Source organism: Antechinus flavipes, chromosome 1 (genome assembly GCF_016432865.1).
Source record: "Antechinus flavipes isolate AdamAnt ecotype Samford, QLD, Australia chromosome 1, AdamAnt_v2, whole genome shotgun sequence".
Classification (NCBI taxonomy): Eukaryota; Metazoa; Chordata; class Mammalia; order Dasyuromorphia; family Dasyuridae; genus Antechinus; species Antechinus flavipes.
In genome coordinates this window covers 332,184,996-332,206,762 of record NC_067398.1, presented here as the reverse complement: position 1 = coordinate 332,206,762, position 21,767 = coordinate 332,184,996, and the positions used below count along the sequence as shown (strand labels likewise).

Here is a 21,767-nt window from a genome sequence, read left to right as displayed (position 1 = left end):
AATAATAATACATGCTGCATGCATAAAAATGTTATGTGATCATAGTTGGGAACTAAAGCTGAAGGAGCTTCCTCCACAAATACAAATTGCAATCTCTCTATAAGCAGCTGTAGAAAGTGTCCTGAGATGTAAACAAGATGTGACTTTACCAGGCTAACTCGATTAATTAAGTGTCAGAGGGTCTATATCCACTCAACAGATGTGCAAGGAGTAAGGATTTAAAATATGTTTAGTGAATAAATAAATGGGCTCAGTCCCTAAGATGCTAATCCTTTCCTCCTCTGGCTGAGCCATGTTAAAATTAAGAGAGCCATGGTTAAAACCCATCAGATCCTTAGATTAACAGGCACAAGTGATTTGATCAAATCAGGGGGGCAATGCCCAAATATAAAATACACTTTCGGGCCCCAGGAGAAAGTCCTCTGAAATTGGAGTGATGAATTAGCTGGAATAACTGCTCTATCAAATTTGATCTTCCATTGTTCTCCCAGACACATTCTCTAGGATTCCAGCTCAATTAGCAACATGAAAATACTTGGGAGCTCATATCTTCCCATCCCCACCCCTCCAAAATAAATGAAACAACATTCCAATAAAGCTCTAAAATGTGACAGAACAATAAGAAATAAGAAAAAAAAGGGGGCAATTATAAGCTCCTCCATCTAGTGCACAAGAAAACTGACAAAAACCTGCCAAAGTTCTAAGCAAAAACAAGCCAAGGTAGGTGGAAGGCTAGACTCAAGAAGTCTGGAACAACAGCCAAGACAGGCAGCCCCTCCCTGAGTCACAGCAGGGGACAAGGCCAGCCTTTTGCCTGCAGCAGGCCCCACAGTAGGAGCTACAGCACAGGAAAAGGCCAAGAAAGCACCTGGAAGGCAAATTACTTGGAGTCTTGAATAGGCCTGCAACCGGCTAATTGACAGTATCTGGTTGAACTCTGTCATGGTTACAGTGAAGGACAGAGCTAGCTAGGAAATTCCAAACTGGGCATGGAAAGGATGACAGAAAAGGGGCTGTGGCTAAAATCTAAGTTGGACCACCTGCAGACTAAGCTCAAATCCAGGGGTTCCTGCAGAACTGGTAAGGCCTGGTCTAAAACAAGGTAAAAGCAGTGCCTTCCCCCTTCTATGCAAGAGCAGGGGAGGGATCAGAGTCTGACTTAAGCCCAAAGTCCCAATCAGAAACTAAGGCAGGAAATAGTAAACAGAATTAAACGCCAAACACAATGAAGAGCGAGCACAGGTTGAGAGATACCAAGAGGGGCAGCTAGGTGGCGCAGTGGATAGAGCATGGGCCCTGAAGTCAGGAGGACCTGAGTTCAAATTTGACTTTACACACTTAACATTTCCTAGTTCTGTGACCCTGGACAACCCCAATTGTCTCAGCCAAAAAAAGAGGGGAGAAAGAGAGATACCCAGGAGATAAATCCAAAAGAGAGTAAGTAACCATAATAAGTTCAAGAAGAGATTCAAAGAAAAGAATGGCTTGGCTATAAAGATTAAAGGGAAACCTGGATCAAATGAAGCAAGAGATCTAAAATGTAATTTTAAATAAAATGATAGGTATGATGACAAAAGGAAAGTCAATCACTTAGAACAGAAAGTGCTAAGCCTTATTCAAGAAACAGATTCCCTACAATTTAGAATGGGTTAAATACAAAGCAGTGATTCTGAGACAAAAAAATTATTAAAACCAAAAAACCAAAAAGTCAAAAGACTAGAGAAAATGTAAGCTATATACTATCAAAAACAACTGACCTGGAAAAAGATGTTGAGAAGAAGTAATTAAAAAATCATCAGATTACCTAAAAATTATGGCAAAAAAATAAAATTAGACTGAATAGCCTATTTAAAAAAAATAATAACTGTACAGACAAGTGATTAGATGTCAAGGACCTGAACAGAATTTTAGGAAACTTAGATTTCAAAGATTTCCGACAATTACTGAATGAAACAGAAAGGAATATACATATTTATCACCAGGGCATGTCATATTTACCAAAAAAAAAAAACTATTAGGTCATTAAAACAATGCAGGAAAGCAGAAATATTAAACAGCCTTTACTGACCAATATTCAACAAAAATAAAAAATCAAGGGCTTTTGAAGAAAAGATTAAAATCAATTAGAGACTAAGTAATTTAATCCTAAATCTATATCTGTTATTTCTATGTTTGTTTTTTGACCTACCTTAAATAACTGAGTTGTATATTAGTTAGAATGAGCCAAACAACAAAGTATAAAAAGTAACAGATTTAATCAAAGAAAATGATACCAATGAAGCGACATACAAAACTTCTGGGATGCAGCCCAAAGCAATCTTTAGGGGAAATATATATATATATTTCTAAATACTTTCATCCATAAAAGAGAAAAATAGATCAATGAGTTGGAAAGCAACTAAAAAAAGCAACAAATTTTAGAAATCCAATTAAATACCAAATTAGAAATTCTGAAAATCAATGAAGAAATTAACAAAACTGAAAGCAAAAAAACTCCACTGAATTGAAAAAAAAATAAAAAAACAAATCACACAACCCTAGGAGCTTAAAAAACAGAACAAGAATTGATAAACAGTCTGATTTTTAAGAGAGGAAAACTTAATATTAAGAAACAGAAAAAGAATATTTACAGTAAATAAAGGAAACTACCAAACAATTTTACCCAATTAGATGCCAAGAAAACTAAAAACTTAAATGAAATAAATGTAAAATGCCCAGATTTGAAAAAAATAAATAAGGAAAAGAATTTAAATAGCCTAATAGGAGAAAGATAAATTTTAAAAAATGAAAAATGTGTCTCACCTACCAAAAAACCCCAAATCCAGAACACACAGATTAACAGATGAATTATGTCAAATATTCAAAGAAAAATTAATTCTGATATTACATAAACTATTTGGAAAAAGGTATCCTATCAAACTCCTTATATAATATATCAGGGTCTAAATAATTGATTTGGAGAAACAGTACAAAAAGAAAATTATACATCAGTATCCTTGATAAATACTGGAAGAAAAACATTAAACAGAATATTTGCAAAGCTGCTAAAATACCCAGATTGTATTTATGATGAGATCTTGAGTAATTGGGTGTGGTTGATGGAGAGGGACTCATTTTTTGTGGAGGTCATGGGGACTTCTCTCTTGCTATGTCCAGTCAGAAATCCAAGTTATGCCAAAAACCCTTGAGATTAAATTTCCCCTATAAATCCATGGCTCACATCATGTTTGCTGAACGCCTTTGGGTTATATATAGCCTGCCATAGCATTCTGTCTCATGGTGTCTTTCCCCTTCCTTCTCCCCCATGGTGTCTCTCCTCTCATTCCCCACTATACCTCTATTCTTTCTCCTTCTTATTGCTAACTAATTCTTTCAAGGTGCTAAATCTCTCTTGCGATTTAACCTGCCAACTAAGGGCATACTCCAACCTCATGGAGTATTCCCTTTCCCCTGGCTAATTGTGAGTTCCACTAGGGAATTTGTCTTTTCCATCATTAATTGTTAAAACCTGTTTCCATATTTACCATTTTGGTATCTACTGTATCTCTTCATTTTGTCTATAACTTCTAAACAAATCTACCTTTTGCCAAAGAGAATGGCTATTGTGAATTTTCCCCCAACTTTTGGCGCCTGCAATCTCATTGTTTGGTGCTAAACCCAAATACATCATTTGGAACTAGAAATTGCTCTCCTAAATCAAATCATATGGTGCTGAAAATACCTGCTGAAAGAAATTATTTGTAAACTGAAAAGCACATTAGCGGCGTGAGTTACTATTCAATATTTCATTTGCCCCCAATCAGGGCAATCCTGTTTAGCACCGGACTAGGCACAAAGGAACGTCATTTATACAAGGAATGCAGGGGTGGTTTAATATAAACAAAAGTATAAAGATAATAATATTAACAACAAAATAATAAATGCTGGGGAAAAAACTTTGACAAAATTTCAATATAGATTTATGTTTTTAAAAAACCCTAAAAAGCCTAGGAATAAATGGATCTTTCTTTAATATGGTATATAATTTGTATCTAAAACCATCAAATAATATTATATGTAATGGAGAAAGGTAAGAAGTCTTCTGAATAAGATCAAGGACAAAGCCAGACTATCTATCATCACCACTATTATTTATTATTTGTTACAGTGCTAGAAATGTCTATAACAAACTACTTCTATAATACAAATATGGTCTAGATACCTAAACCAGATTATATGATGATGTAGAGAACACTAAAGAGCAAACTAAAAATTAATTGAAATGATAACTTAAGAAAAGTTGCAGGATATAAAATAAACCCACATACATTATCAGCATTTCTATGTACACTATCATCTACTCTTCTTCAGCCAGATCTTGTTATTTTACCGTGAACATGCTGTGTTCATAATTTAAGTGTTAAACTAGAAAACCTCTAAGGTACCTTACTGTTAAGGAGTCTGTGTATCATGATTCTCACAGAACCATAGAATCCAAAATTGGAAGAGTCTCTAAGGTCATCTAGTCCAATCTGTACCTGAACAAAAATTCCCTTCATAACACACTCAACAAGCGGTGATCTAGACCTAGGGCAATTATGTCTAGTATGGGAAACCATCATCTCCCTAATTAGCCCATTCCACTTTTGTAGAGTCCTAACTGTGTAGTTTGTGTTCCCTATCTATAGCCTAAAGCTGCTCTGCAATCTCCACCAATTGCTCTCTGGCCCTTTAGAACCAAGTAGATTGGGTCCATGATGGCTAGTGTGTCCCTCTCCCCCCCCCTCCCCCCAGCCTTCTCTTTTATAGGCTAGTTTCTTCAACCGATTACACAGGCACTGGCCCTCCGCCATCAGAGCTGCCCTTTTCTGAATGCGCCCCAGTGCATCCATGTCCTTCCTTACATATGGGGCCCAGAACCAAACACGATGCTTCCTAAGTGGCCTGACCAAGGCAGAGGAGAGGGCCATCACTTCTCCAGCCTAAAATTCCATGTTTTTCACCACAGCCTAAGAATCAATTAACTTTCTTGACGGACACATCGAATTCATTGTCCTCTGACCTTCTGCACCACGTGGTTTGAATTACTCTCCTCAGCACTTGATTGTGCCCTGTCTTGTGCTCACCATGGAAAAGGCCTAGGAGGTGGAGCCAGAAAACCTGGGCTCAGGCTTCCCCCTTCCCGTGAAGCTGTTGCCCAGGGGCCAGGTACTTTACCTCTGATATTCACTTTTCTAAAAAGAAGGACTGTGTTTATCTATCGCACAGGATTGTGGTGAAGGAAATTATTTGTAAACTGAAAAGCACATTAGCGGCGTGAGTAACTATTCAATATTTCATTTGCCTCCAATCAGGGCAATCCTGTTTAGCACTGGACTAGGCACAAAGGAAGCTTCAAGAACAAGGTTTTTACCTTCCTTGTGACCTACAATGCTCACCCCGTGTCTCCCTGAAGCCTTAGCACAGCCCCTGCATCAGATATTTTCCAGTGAGTCTGCCCAACATAACATTCATCCTACCAGTGCTCCAATGGCCTCTCCCTTGGTGCTTGGTGGCAAGGTGCCAGTTGGGGAATGGGGAAAGGAAGGGGACAGTAGCATTAAAAGGAAGACTGTAAACTCCTGGGAACCTTCTCCTCTCTGCTTCCCCATAAAGGGCTCAGAGATACCTTGTGGCAGCCCTAACTGGGGCCTCCTCCCTACTACCTCCGAGTTTGGCTCAGAGCCATCTTGACAGCCCCTAAAATTTACAACTTCCCTTTCTGAGTTTTGTGATGTTTCTTTATTGCCCTTTGGCCCTGGGAACAATATTGTTACCCACAGCCTTCTGGGGCTGCTTCCCACCAGGTACAGCCTGGCATTAAGAACTAGGGACCGTGGGACACCATCTCCTCAGAGACTTATCAGGAAATCTCCTGGTCTTTGAGAAAAGGCCAAAATATATTTTGCTTGTTTATATGCCTGTTTTTTCTTTTCTCTCCTGCCTTAGAACTTCCCCCACCCCCCCACGTAGTGGCTAGAAACTGGAAACTGAGTGGATGCCCATCAGTCGGAGAATGGCTGAATAAGTTATGGTATATGAATGTTATGGGATATTATTATTCTGTAAAAAAACGACCAGCAGGATGAATACAGAGAGGCTTGGAGAGACATGAACTGGTGCTAAGTGAAATGAGCAGGACCAGGAGATCATTATATACTTCAACAACAATACTGTATGAGGATATATTCTTTTTTTTTAAATTATAGCTTTTTATTTACAAGATATATGCATGGGTAATTTTTCAGCATTGACAACTGCAAAACCTTTTGTTCCAACTTTTCCCCTCCTTCCCCCCACCCCTTCCTCTAGATGGCAGGTTGACCAATACATGTTAAATATGTTAAAGTGTAAGTTAAATACAATATATGTACAAAAAGAGTCAGACTTGGAAATAGTGTACAATTAGTCTATGAAGGAAATAAAAAATGTAGGTGGACAAAAATAGAGGGATTGGGAATTCTATGTAGTGGTTCATATTCATTTCTCAGAGTTCTTTCACTGGGTGTAACTGGTTCAGTTCATTACTGCTCTATTGGAACTGATTTGGTTCATCTCATTGCTGAAGATGGCCAGGTCCATCAGAATTGATTCTCATATAGTATCGTTGTTGAGATATATAATGATCTCCTGGCCCTGCTCGTTTCATTCAGCATCAGTTCATGTAAGTGTCTCCAAGCCTCTCTGAAATCACCCTGTTGGTCATTTCTTACAGAACAATAATATTCCATAATATTCAAATACCACAATTTATTCAGCCATTCTCCAATTGAGGGGCATCCACTCAGTTTCCAGTTTCTAGCCACTACAAAGAGGGCTGCCACAAACATTCTTGCACATACAGGTCCCTTTCCCTTCTTTAAAATCTCTTTGAGATATAAGCCCAGTAGTAACACTGCTGGATCAAAGGGTATGCACAGTTTGATAGCTTTTGGGGCATAATTCCAGATTGCTCTCCAGAATGGCTGGATGTATTCACAATTCCACCAACAATATATCAGTGTCCCAGTTTTCCCACATCCCCCCCAGCATTATGAGGATGTATTCTGACGGAAGTGGATTTCTTCGACAAAGAAAAGATCTAACTTAGTTCCAATTGATCGATGATGGACAGAATCAGCTACACCCAGAGAAGGAACACTGGGAAATGAGTGTGAACTGTTTGTATTTTTGTTTTTATTCCCAGGTTATTTTTACTTTCTGAATCCAATTCTCCCTGTGCAACAAGAGAACTTCGGTTCTGCACACATATATTGTATCTAGGATATACTATAACATATTTAACATGTATAAGACTGCTTGCCATCTCGGGGAGGGGGTGGAGGGAGGGAAGGGGAAAAGTTGGAACAGAAGTGAGTGCAAAGGATAATGTTGTAAAAAATTATCCAGGCATATGTACTGTTAATAAAAAGTTATAATTATTTAAAAAAAAAAAAAGATTAGCAACCTCTAAAAAAAAAAAAAGAAACTGCCCCCCCAATCTCCAACACACATATGCATATTACATAGATACAAACAGATATACAATACAAACATAAATATAATACAATAGAAATACACTTAGACTTTGTACAAACAGATTTGCTACACATAAATAAACATGTATACATAAATTCACTCAGAATAACTGGAATCAAGGGATCTGGGTTTAAATCCTGGATGTGCTATTCATTAACCATTGTCCATGGACATATTTAATTTCTCTGAATCTGTTTCATAATTTGTAAAATGGGAAGAATACTATTTCTACCATTATTGGCAAATCAGAAAAGATAGAAAATCATGGGGTTTGGAGTGTCATTTAGGATGTCAGGGATCATTTAACTTAAGTCCTTTGTTTTCCTGATGAGGAACCTAGGGCCCAAATAAGTTAGGTTGGAGTTACAGAGTAGAAATTCTCTGGATATCCTAGTCTTCTTTCCACATTTTCTTTCTGCCATTATCAGGAACATGGAAGGCCGGGAAAGAAGAGGGCCTAATTATGTAGGGAAAACAAGCCATCTGGCAAGTGACCTAGTCATGTAAGTCAGCCAGAGGGTTGTATCATTATCCACAAAATATTTAACAGAAGAAGGCTTAGCTCTACAAGGAGTATATCCTTTTTGCAGCATCTTTTTAATATAAAGATATAAACCAGGATCACCCAGAATAAGAAGGTATGGAGATCTCTCTAGTGACCAGGGCTGGGCAAGCAGGGCTTTGCCAATGAAGGACATTTAACAAATTAACGGTTTTTTAAGGTAAGTGCTTTATTAACATATTTGAGATTTTTGACACAACCTATACAAGACTTATGTTTGTAATTTTTTTTTAAGCTACACAAAACTGATTATTCCAACTCCTCTCAATGGGGAAGAAGAACAATATCTTAATATATACACTGTTTCAAAATACTGAAGCAAATGAGCTAGTTAGCAAGAATAATTAATTAAACTAGGGAGCTACCAGGTGGCCCAATGCTGATAAAGCTCTTATTTCTGTAAACTATTATAGTAATGGATTTCCTACTCAAATTGATTTTTAAAAATGGGAACTGCTTACAAGAAAAGATGAAAAGTTGATGGAGACTGTCACAAAGCGCCAACAAGACAGACATCTGGTTAATTTTACTCAAAGATAACTTCACAAACAGATTGTCTTAAAAGTTTTTCAACAGAAAACAAAAATCCAGTATAATCTTTACGTTTCAATGAATCCAGTTTTATCCTTCAAATTGAATTACAAAATATAACTCTTGTACTGCTCAAATTTATTACTAAATCCTACTGGAGAAGAAGTCAAAGAGAGAGAAAGTGCATATGTATATATATGTATGTGTATGTATATGTGTGTATATATATGTATCAGAAAAAGCTGACCCATGTTCAGATCACAGAAATTATTATCTTAATCTCCAAGGTGAAATGTCAGATGAAGTACAACTTCATGCTGATAATTATCATACTTCTTTACTGCCTAAAATTACAGACAACATTAGATTGATTACTCATAAACCTGAACAAGGAGAGCTGGGTACAAATTCTTCGTTTCTTTGGTTTAAGAATCATAATAACCCAATGCTGAAAATGTGGATCCTTCAAGCTAAATAATCTAGGTCCTTTAACTGATCTTTATCCAATATGGACTCAAGGCCCTTTACCATCTTGGCTGTGCTTGTCCTCCTATGGATACTCTCTAGCATATTAATCACTCAATCAATCAGTCAATATTTATTAAATATCTATTATGTGCCAGATATTGTGCTAAATGCTGGGAATAAAAAAAAGGCCAAAAAAAAGATAAAACTGTCTTTAAGGAACTTACAATCTAATAGAGGAGGAACATGCAAACAAATACACAGCAAGCAAGCAATATCCTTCTTAAATCTTGTTACCTGGAACTGAAAACAGTACTCCAGGTGAGGTGTGCAGAGGACAGAAAACAGTAGGACCATCACATCTTTATTCCTAGAAGCTATCTCCCTCTTGATATATCTTTCTTGGCTGCTCCAATCATACTACTGACTCAGAACTGAGCTGATCTTTTTTAGAATAACCACTATATCCAGTTCTCCCCCATTTCATACTTGTGAAGTAGTGGGGTTGTTTTTGTTCTTTTTGGTTTTTTTTGGTATCCAACTCAAGACTCAACTCAATTATTCCAATGCAGTTCCATCTTATTAAATTCAGCCCAATGCAGTAGTATCTCAAGGTTCTTTTGGATTCTGACTCTTGTCATTCACTATTTTAGAAAAACCTCTCAGCTTTATATATTCTGTGAATTTGAGGAGTACACCATGTAAGCCTCATCCAAACCACTGATAAAAATGCTAAATAACAAAGGGCCAGTTGCCACTCTCTGTGGTCCCTTCTTGGAGATGTCCTGGGAAGGTGACCCTGAACCATTAAGTCTTCTTTAAGCCTGAACATCTGACCACTTCTGGGATCTATCTGATTGTTTTATTACCTAATCCACATCTCTCTACCTGCTCCAGAAGTGTCAAAAGATTTGCTGACATCTATGTAACTTATCTACAGCATTCCCCTCATCTATATTATTTTAAGTAACCCCATCCAAAAAGGAAATGAGGTTTGTCCAGTGTGATCCTTAAGGAGGCGATGCCTCATTGATTTCTGCTTTGGACATTTGCCAACCATCTCTTTAATTATCCATCCTAAAATTGTCCCAGAAATTGATATTAAGCCCATAAATTCTGTGCTCTTCTTTTTTTCTGAGGACTGGGGCATGTGGGCCCATCACCTATCTTAGGGTAGTTCCTCTATTCTCCATATCCTTTCTGATATCACTGACAGTGGCTCAACCATCACACTGATGGGTCATTCCAGGACCAAGCAATAATCATGTGAATTCATCTAATGCAGTGAGGTGTTCTGATACACTCTCTGGGCTGATCATTTCTACTCTGTCACTTTCAGTGAAAGGATCATTCTCCATTGTAAATAAAACAGGAACAAATAATAGAGCAGCCTTGTCTGAAATCAGCCTGTGGTCAGTCACTGTTGTGTCTTAGACCCCAAATAAAGATCCTATTCTTTTTTCTCCAGTATGGTTAAAAAAAAAAGTTTGGCCATAAAATAAAGTAGATAATTGAAATCAATTTTTGGAATGGAAATATTTAGAAATGAAGATAGAGTGTTAACTGGTAATGCTATAAAAGAGAAGTTTTCTTTGTAAGAAAAATGTCAACATTTTGGAAGTTATTTTAGATTACTGTCTTTTGTAAAAAAAAAAAAAAGACAAAACCAATATTTTTTAGAGAACTAAAAGAAACCATAAGTAGTTCTGAAAGTACTAATTTGCTTAATTATGACAATGTTATATGTATGTATCTATGTGTGTATATGTATGTATATATGCATATAAATATATATAAATAATATATATACACAGAGTGAGAGAAAGCGAGAGAGAGAGCAAATATAATAAAGATGGGGAACTACATGGAGCAGTATGTTGTTAGACCTGGTTGATGAATAGATGGAGTATTTATAAAGTGCTCACTGTGCTAAGCACTGAAATATGAGCAAGGAAGATAGTCCCTGCCCTCAAGGAGCTTATATTCTAATGGAAAAAAACAAAATAAAGGAAGGTTGGAAGCTGTGGCAGGATTGACAAAGTCTAAGAAGTGATGTGAAAGTCTGGTTCTGGGAAATATCAGGCAAGAGGCTAACTGGATATCCAGTGATCCTGGACCTGAGTCTAAGGTTATGATGCCGGGGGTGGTGGGGAAAACCAAGATGACAGCCAATGTACACAGCACAGTGAGGAGATGCCAGGAAGCTTAATGGTTAGTTTATACTGATCTGCTTCCCCCCCCCCTTCTTTTTCTTTCTTTCTTTCTTTCCTTCCTTCTTTATTTCCCTCCTTACCTCTTTCTTTCCTTCCTTCCCTCCCTCCCTCCTCTTTTCTCTCTCACTCTTTCTTGCTCTCTCTCACTTTCTCTGCCCCCCCTCCACACTCATGTTCTCTCTTTCTTTTTGTTACAAAGGATAGCTTATTGGAAAGGAGGGGGGGAGTAGTGGGAGGAATGTATTTGAAAAATGAAGAGAATTAAAAACAACATATTAAGAAGAAATTTCTAAAAGATAACAACTGCTAAATCACTGATACAGAATTGTCAAAGTACTCGTTACCAAAAACATGAAGTAAATTTCTCCATTTACTGGGGAGAAATATTATAATAACACATAGAATTAAGACACTCAAGTATTTTTCTTGATTACTTAATTGCACTCCAAACATTTTACACCATCAACAAGTGAGCCAAATTACTAGATTTGTCTACAGTTCCACTGATTTCATGAAAACAAATGAGAAGATAGGAAGGATGGAAAGAAAGAAAGAAATATTTATGTGCTAGGTACTGTGATAAATGCTTTACAAATATTCTCATTGATCTTCCCAACAACTCTGGGAGGTGTTGTTATTAGACATGGGTATAACAAACAAAATAATGGATAAACTAAAACTCATTAGAATTGACGTAAAAAATTCTCAAGATAAGGGTTATGATGATAAAGCTTCTATGTTTGGCATTTATAATGGCATTCAGATAGTTCTAGTAAAAGAAAATACCCAGCCAAAGTTGTCCTCTGTTCCATAATCTATGCATTTAGAGTATATGTCTATCTATGATATATCCTTTTGGGGGTTAATTCAAAAGATCCATGCTTTTTTTTTGACTTGGCTTGCCTCAGCTAGGAAGTAAACCACACCAAGTCTTGAAAACAGTCTTGAAAGAGCACAACTATACATTCTGATGAATGCCAATGATGTTTACGCCTAACACAGACACAGGAAAGAAACCCAGGGAGTTTTGAATGGTATAATATTAGATGCCTCGATATACAACTCAGTGCCTATTCTTGTGCAAATTAATGGCAAGGTTTATTATCTCTATGGAATGATATTCTTGGCCAAACTGGAGAAAACAAAACCCAAAACCACCCAAAGGTCTTCAGAGTAAAAATGTATCAAGAGAGTAAGCTAATGCATGGCCTGAAATTTTTTTTACAAAATATATGAGAAAATCCATTTTCAAAAAGGCTATGAGAACAGCTAGAATCTGGAAGACTTGAGTTCAATTTCAGCCTCAGATACTTACTGACAGTGTGCCTTGGGCAAGTCATTAACCTGTTTGCCTTAATTTCCTCAATTGTAAATGGGAGTAATAATAATACCTACCTTGCAGTGTGGTCGTGAGGAACAAATGAGATAATATTGGTAAAGGGTTTAGTAAGGTGCTTGGCACATAGTAGTCTCTATACAAATGCTAGCTATAATTATTATTATTACTAGCAGAGGGATGTTCAGAACTCCCCGATAATCAGAAACAGAAAGTTGACCAAATTTCTGTGAGTCACAAGATCAAAGATATAATCTTTTAGCTGAATAGTTGTCGAAGGAGAATATGAAAATACAGTTTGGTTTCAAGTAGATTGGAAGTCTAACAAATTAAATAAAGATTCAATTGACTTTAAGTTTCTTTTTGGAAACAATAATTCATTTTTTCAGTAAACCTGACAGATTTATAGCCCAAAGCAATGCAACTATGCCCTTAAAAAAGATATAGTGACTTAAATGTCACAGAAATTTAGAAAGTTTTAAATATCATGCTCTACCAACCCTCCCACTATAGAGAACGTCAGCAACAGCAGCAGACCTACTTAAAATGATACCTAGATTTGGCCGTATGGAATCTGATCCATTCCTAAAAACAACAATGAGGCTATTTTTAACTTCACCCAAAACAGCAGCATCATGTGAGAGATCTTTCAGTAACCTGAAATTAATAAAAAACATACTTAAGATCTCTTGCTCAAGAAATCCAAAAACAAATTACAAACAAAATCCATTTTGACCAACTCATAGTTCACTGTGTTACAATTACAGCTCCAAGAGTTCACTTGGGAGAAAAGCACGATGTATTTTCAGTTGAGATAAACAAGCATTTATTAAGCACCTCTTCCTATGTGTTAGACAAAGACAAAAATGAGAATCTTACATTTTATCGGGAGGATATGACATGTTTTCAGATAAGTGCATGCAAGAGACAGATGAAATTAAGTTAGTGGCAAGAGGGGCTAGGAAATGAAGGAATGAGAAAAGGCCTCTTGAGGGCACTGGCACTTGAAGCTGAGGCTTGCAGGGAGCTGGAGTTCCCAGAAGTCAAAATGAGAAAAAGAACTTGTGAATAAAGCAGAGGCACAGAGGTAGAAGACAGGATGTCCTATAGGCAGCAGTGAGTGGGTCAATTTGGCTGGAATCCAGAGTGTGTGGGGAGGAGTAATGTGAAATGAGCTTGGAAGAGATAGGCTGGAGCCAAGCTGGGAAGAGCTGACTGTATTTTATTATATTAAAGACAACAGGAAGCCACTGAGATTCCTTGGGCAGGGGAGTTTAAAGTTTAGACTTTTACTTTTCAAATACCAACTTATTAGCTATCTAAAACAGGGCTTCTAAAACCTTTTCTCACTCATGATCTCTTTTTGCCAGAGAAATTTTTATGAGCCTAGATATATAGGTATATAAAATAGATATACAAATCAAACATTTACTGAAAATAAATCATAACTTCATGACATTCAAGTTACATGACTCTGTATGGGGTTTCTACCCACAGTTTAAGAAGCTTAGGCCTAGAGGATAGACTGGGGGAGAGACTAAGTTTAGGGAGACCAATTAGGAGTCTGCCTCAATAATCCAGCTAAGTAAGAGGTGATAAAGACCAGGACTTGGGCAGTTTTGGTATGATTAGAGAGAAAAGTTGAAGAGATAGAATTTATATGACTTGATAAATGGTTGACTAAGAAATGAGGGAGTCTGAAGATTCAAGGAAGAATAACCTCTGGGTTGTGAATCTGAATGAGGAGGAAAAGATGTTATCTTCTCCAGAAATATGAAAGTTAGGTTGGATAGGTTTAGGGGGGGGAATTAATGAATTCTGTTTTGGACCTGGTGAATTTGAGAAGCTTTGGAGATATGGGACTGGAACTCTGAGGAGAAATGAGGAGTGGAATGCTGATGTAGGAGTCATATACATAACTGAAGCTATGAGGGATAATGAAATCACCAAAAGAGAAAGTATAAAGAAAAAAGAAAGAGCCCAGTCTAGAGCCACATCCACAGGCCACATGGCATCCAGAAGAAATGGTCTGATAGACAGAAAGAAAACCATAAGAGAAATGTCACAAAAACACAGAGAAGAGAAAGTATTCAGAAGGGAATAATCGGCAGTGTCAAATATTGCAAAAAAAAAAAAATCAAGAAATATGAAGACTGAGAAAAGCCCATTGCATCTTGCAATAAAGTGATCACTGGTGATCTTGGAGAGAGAGCTATTTTAGTGGAATGGAAGAATGAGGGAGGAAGTCAGATTTCAAAGAACTGAAAAAATGAGTTGGAAGTGAGTTGGTTGTTCTTTGTTCTCGAAAAGGACCAAAATAACATTGATATGTTTTAGTCAAATACATGTGTCTCATTGTGGCTAATCAGACCAATAGGAGCTCAGAATGCCCTGCCCCAGGTTGCACACAAATAGTCTCTATGAACATTTGGGGTGGACTCTAACTTTGTGCATCTCATGTTTCTTCTGGGTTAACTCAACTCTGCTTTGCTCACAGAGCCCAGCACCTTCTCTGATGAAGGCACTCCATGCTGGGCAGTTCTGTGCCAGTGTCTCCCATGTCACACAATAAATTCTAAAGTTCTTGAAACCTTGAGAGTGTCCTTATGTCACATTTTCTGACCATCTTTGGGGGCCCTTGCCATGTGAGAGTTCGCCATAAAATAGTTGTTCATACAAAAGTTGACTGAAATTTTCCAGATTAAGTAACAAGAGGAAGTTGTGCCTACAGAATTCAATGATGCATCTGTGGTCCATCTCTATAAAGGTAAAAATTGTCTCTATAAAGGGAAGTGAGTAAGAGGAGGCAAGCAATATAGATAGTTCTCTTCTCCTCTCCCCCATCCCCTGGACCTAAGGCTGTGAAAGAGAAAAGAGATAGATATAGGACTATAGCTTGAGAGGATGACAGAGTCAAATCAAGTTTGTTTGTTTTTTCTTTTTTAATGGTGAGGGAGATGTGGGCATGTTTCCATGCAGCAGAAAAAGAACCAGTAGATAAAGAGAAGTTGAAAATTAGAAAGGGAGAGAGATGCCCTTCTGGGCAGTTTTCTTTCTTTTGAAAATTTGTTTTACTTACTTAAAAGGGCAATTTCCTGGAGATGGCAGGCAATAGGATCAGGGGCATAGTAGAAAGAGTTAGTATTGGCAAGAAGGGTTGTTACTTCATCCTCTTGAGACTTGAACAAAGGAAGAAAGATAGGGAATGATGATGAAGTGATCTGTAAGTATGGCATCAGAGAGGAGAGGAAGCTCTTGCTGAAAGAATTCATTTTTTCCAGTGAGGTATGAGACTGGGAGAGGATGGGTAGTGGTCGTGGTGGTGTAAGGGGTCTGAGAGAACAGAATTGAAGGCTTATAGTAAATAGTTGATCAGGATATGAAAGAAATGGTATGTAGCAGTGATGAACAGTTAAGATTAGATAACATATTTGTAGTAAAACTTGTCAGCATTTTTCCTTTGCATTTTCACAATATTTACTATGTTTTATATAAGCGCTAAATGACTCAATGGACAGCATTCTGAGTCTAGAGTCAGGAAGACCTGAATTCAAATTGGCCTCAGGCATTTACTAGAACTTGGACACTTAACCGGTTTGCCCTAACTCACCGGATAAGGAAATGGTAAATTACTCCATAGCTTTGCCAAGAAAACCCTATGGGATCACAGATATGACTGAACATTTTATAGGTGTGTATGTAATTAGGAGGGGGAAGTAAACTGAAGAAACATAGACAATAAATAAAAACAAAACTAGAATGCTTGAATACAACTTGGAGACAGAGACCTAGGAAAAGAAATTTAGAAATCTCTTTTTTGGGCTTGTTTTTTTTTCACTTAATATTTTATTTTTTCTAACTATATGTAAAGAGAATTTTCAACATACATTTTTTAAGATTTTGAGTTATTTTTTCTTAAATAATGTAACAGTTTCTATTTAGCAATACTGACACCAAAATAGTCATAACTATTAATATCAAATTACATGTCAGTATTGCTAAAATTTTTCTTTCTTATGTAATAAATTTAATATTGTACATGTGTAAGGGACAATTAAACATGTAACTTATAAGGTTATATTTAATTATAATTACTTTTTGTCTTATTTTCACATGGCAAACTGCAAAACTGAGTTGAGGACATGGTTTGTACTGCCTGTCCCTGGTATTGGAATTCTGAGTTAAGGCTTTGGGAGAATCCACACTGATGAGATCACGAATTTTTCAAAGTATAAAATACTTTTACTGCTTACCTTACAAGGGATTTTGGTAAAGATGACATGCTCTATAAATGCGAACTATTATCATTATTACAACTCCCTGAATACTTACTGCCTTCTGCTTGATGTGAGCTGGATATATGCCTCACTTCTTACCCCAGCAGCAGCAGACTTAAGTTCTTTGAGGGTATTTCTCTTTGCCTCCCCTTTTATACCTCATTAGGCGCCTGACAAATACTTCTCAGACTCAATATGAGCTACACCCATGCACAAAGGACAGGTGCTTATATGTCACATAGATACCTCCCATCCTTGTTCAGACGCCTACAATCTGTCCGTAAGAGATCATCACTTCAGCCTCAAAGGATGCCCAAGGAATAATGAGTTTGACGATCACGACTAGCATGTGTGCAGCAGCCGCTATGTGCCGGGTACTTCGCAAATATCACCCGGTTTGATGGGGAAACACCGGAAAAATTGCTAGGAAAAGGATTGAGGGCGGGAGCGCTGGTTCCTGGCGCTGACCCCTTACCGCCGGGTGACTGGGTAAGGGAATGCTACCAGGAAGGTCTGTCTCACGGACTGAGGGGAAGAAAGTACTCAGAAACATCCAGGTGCTTACAGCACTGGGAACCGCCAGTATTTCTGCTGCCGGCTTCAGACTACCCCACCCGGGGGCTGGAGGCTGCGAGTTCCCAAGCCTGGGCACCGGGGGCCTGGCCGACGGCTGCGGAGCCGCGGCTGGCCCTGCTTTGCCCGCGCCGCGGGAGGCCGCTGCTGCTGACCAGTCTTCCCGGTCCTGTTCCCAGCTGGCTGCAGCCTCCGGCCCAACTCGTTCCCCCCAGCGGGAACGCCCACGCTCCCTGGCAAAGCAGCCTCGGCCAGCCCGTGGGCGGGCGGGGTGAAGCAGAGCCGGCGAGTGGGCCGGGGACCTGGGTGTGGCCTGGCCCCGATCTCCCGGGCAGCCTCCCCGAGTTCATCTGGCACGCTCCCGGTGAGCGCGATCTGCCCCGTCAGGGCTGCACTGAGGCCGGCTCTCTCCTAAGGGACCGGCCGTGGGGCTAGGAAGGAGTTAAGTGGCGGCTCTGGGCCGGGGGCGGGGCTGCAGTGCAGGGGAGAACAGCAGCGACCAAAGATCAGCGGTAGCGGGGCACCGGGCGCCGAGCCCGGACACGCAGCCCCCGGCCCGCCGGCCCAGACAGCCACGGCCACGTCTAGGGCACCGTGCGCATGTAGGACCCGGCGTGACACACACGCAGAGGTCCTTACACGGTCACAGGAAGGAAGTCACACACGTATTCAGTCAAACACAGACGCGGGCTCTTGGTTCCCCCAACCCGCTGATTCTTCCTGCGCACCCTCCGAACAGTTGGGGCTTCCCTTCCCCACAGGAGGTCCGCGCCCAGTCTTGGTCGGCGGCAGCCAAGCGGGGTCGGGACACGGATCCCTGGGAGCCGGCCGATCAGAGCAGTAAGGGGGCTAAGGCGCTAGGGCTTTGTCCAGGGAGAGGGCACAGATGGCAGTGTCCGCCTTGTATGCACTTCCTCCTTCTGGAGTAGCCTTATAGCCTTCTAGTCCCAAAGTAAAAATCTAAAGATAAGGACCCTGGTGGGTCCCACCCCAGGCCAGGACTCTGTCCATGCATGCTCACGTTGGTGCTATGCCCAATATCCCCCAAGAACCAAATACTCGGGATCACACTGACCCGTGGGGCAGAAACACTTACTGTTCCTCCCCCACAGCAGTGAGCTGGGAGATGTGGCCACCTCCTCCGTGGTTCCTTTGGAAGGGAAACGGTTGATCTGGGAACAGATACTAGTCAGGAAACCTGAAGAAAAGGGCTCTGGTCTCCCGTTCCTAATTTTCCTGGAGAAGTCCCTATGGGCTTGGTTCCTACTCTCCCTAACACGTTCTTACTGCTGGACATTGACCAGCCGTTTGAACTGTCTGTTAAAGAATATGCTAGGACCTCAAGAGCTTTTGACAAGTTATCCCAGAATAATGGCCTACCTTTATTGGGGTTTTTTTCCTCCAACAGGGAGCCCACACTTTAAAATGTTAGGTGATACCCAACTTCTCCTTTCTCTAACCAATCTTCCTCACAGCTGCTAAAGTGATATTCTTGAAACATAGGTCTAATCCTCAATGGCTCCCTATTGTCTCTAGGGTTAAATACAAACTTCTCTGTTTGGCATTTAACGTTCTTTTGGTGTTTGGGAAACAATTTTAAAATACTATTGAAAATTGTTTTTAAAAGTTCTTCTGAAAGTCTGACATTTTTAGGCTTGTTAAATGGGGTATCCCCCAAAATTTTAGTGTCATTTTAAGTTCAAATAGCTTAAAATGGCATTAAGATTTTTTTTTTTTTGCATACCCTGTACATCACTTCTCTTCTTGCACCCTAGGGTCTAGCCAAGTTGGATTTCTTGCAGTTCCTTACTCGTGACATTCCATCTTCTATGTTTTTGACAGGCCATTTGTACTCCTTCCTACCTCAGCTGATGCTTAACAACTGTCCATTGATGAGTTTTCCCCACACCAGAAGTAGCTGCATCTTAAACTGGATCAGGATGGAGAGAAGGAGAATCTTTTGACTCATTTAATCAGGGAATAAAATGGGAGTGTATCTCTACTGGGTTCCAAGGAGGCAGAAAGCAGGCCTCAGTAAATGTGTTTAGACTGAGCTGGGTGGGGGATTGAGAAAGGGGAAGGAAGCAGTTGGAGAGAGCTAACACCTCTTAACTGCTTACAAAAGCTTGGAAATGTGTATCATTTTAATTGATAGTGGGAGGATCAGAGGGGGTAGTGGAGAATCTCTGGGCCACTGATGGACCTCCTTTCTCTGACCTATGTGAATGCTTCATACCATCCAGAACTCTTCCCAATCAGATGGGCATGGACAGTGTTAAGTCCTTTCATCTCTTAATCCTGCGGAACCTAGAGTCCCGACACACATTCCAGCAACCAATAAAAGGAGGGTCACAGCTCTCATTGGGTCAGCTGTCCAACCGGTATGGCACCTGTTTCAGCACCCTGACTCAGGCATTGAGGGGCAAAAGGGCAGGAAATCGTGAAGGGCAAGGCCTTCTCCTCAAACTGGTCAGGCCAGTCCTATTCTCCCCTCCCCCTCTCCCCACAGAGACATGAGTGCCCAGGCAGCTACACCAAAAAGTAATGTCCTCACCCAAGTCCTAGCATGGGCCTGAAAATGGGGCCATGGAATCAGCCATGATTAGCAAATAGGTTGTAGCATCAGACCTTGCCCCTCCAGGTCTGGCAAAGTGAGGCAAGTGCCAACCTTAGGAATTGCAGATTCTACAATGCTAGTATCCAGAGCTCAGAGCCCCACCTGCAGGGCAGAACAACAGTGAGATTCCAGGCCTCTTCTGTCCAAGGAGGATCAGTAGACCCACAGTTCTTTCATATGTGCACTGTATATCTGCTCTGCACAAACCAAGGGTTGGTGGGAGTAAAAGCAGGCCATTCAGCTTCACCCTCCCCAAAGTTCTAGTGACTGTGAGGTAGAAGCATATCAAATTTATCTGATCTGAGTTCAAATCCCAGATCTGTTAATACTCCTGTGGCCCTCTACTTCCTCTAGAGGTCTCCCAGAACATTAATGCTGGAAGGGTCCTAATCCAAGGGCCTTAATCCAACTCTCTCCTTTGAAGAGGAAAAAAGTGAAGAACTGAAAATCTGTAAATTAATCTGTAAAATGAGGTGGTTGAGTTAGATGAGCTTTAAGATTCCTTTTAGTTTTCTTTCTCCTCAATCCTGTCTCAGGAGCTCACCCTGCCCACCCCTGCTAAGCCCTTTAAGACGCCCTAGGGGCTCGGATTATGTCTGCTTGTTGAGATCCTTGGGCAACTCCAGTGAGAAAAGTAAAGTGATTTACCCAAGTTCATGTAGTTAATAAATGTCAGAATCAGAAATCAAAGTCAGGTCTTCCAAGTTTAGTGCTCTTGATACCACTCACCAAGCTGACTTTTATTCTATGACTGGCCAAGGGATTTATTCCATTCCAGGGGTATATATATCTGATTGAGGTGGAAGGATGAAAATCCCACTGAGTCATACTTGTGAAAGCAAGGGTCTGGAAGAAGAGTGAAGTTGGATTAGTGAGGGTAGAGGTGGAATTGGAAGAACCATGGAGACGGAGGCCTTGGATCAGGTAATCAATCTAAGTGCTGAGGGTCATGGGTGAAAAATGGAGGGATCTATGAAGAGTCATGGAGATACGTTAAGGTGAAAAGAGCTTATATAAGGTAGGTCTGACAGGTTATGCTAAATAACTTTGCCCCAGGATTATTATTATTACTCCTAACTTAGGTAATGCTTTACCACTTACTGAGCATCTTTCTCACAATAACATTCTGAGGTAAGTAGTACTATTAACCTTGTTCTTCATTTACAGAAGTTGAAGCCCCCAAAATAAAATGACTTGCCCAGTGTCACACACAGCTGTCAGAACTGGGACTGGAACCCAGGCTGATTCTTAATTCAGGGCTCCTGTGACCATGCCATACTGGCTCTATTATATCCAGACTGCCTATCTGGGACCAATTAAAAAAAAAAAAAAAAAAGCATTTAAACTCTCCCCAGTGTTTGCTGACCTGCATTCTAGTCCCTCTGGGGGAAGTGAGGAGGAAGGGGGGGCGGGGCACAATTGGTCCAAGCACAACTCCTTGGATATGTCTGCATAGAAAGCTTCCTTGGAAGGAGATCTTGCCAGTGATGTCTCTTTTCAAGGTGTATATGGAATGGGGAATTCCTAGTTATAAAGACCCCGGTTCTGTTTGGCTTCCAGGTTTCCTTGGTGGTTTCCAAACTAACTCTACTTCCCAGGATTAGGAGTTAGTGATTCAAAGCCCTGGGGAGGGGACAGAAAGGAAGACAGCAGAAAT

At 39.9% G+C, this 21,767-nt stretch overlaps 1 protein-coding gene across 1 annotated transcript in view; it reads right to left on the bottom strand.

Moving 5' to 3' along the window:
• Positions 1-21,767, bottom strand: part of CORO7 (coronin 7) — a 111,430-nt gene that overhangs the window by 10,583 nt on the left and 79,080 nt on the right. The window lies entirely within an intron of this gene.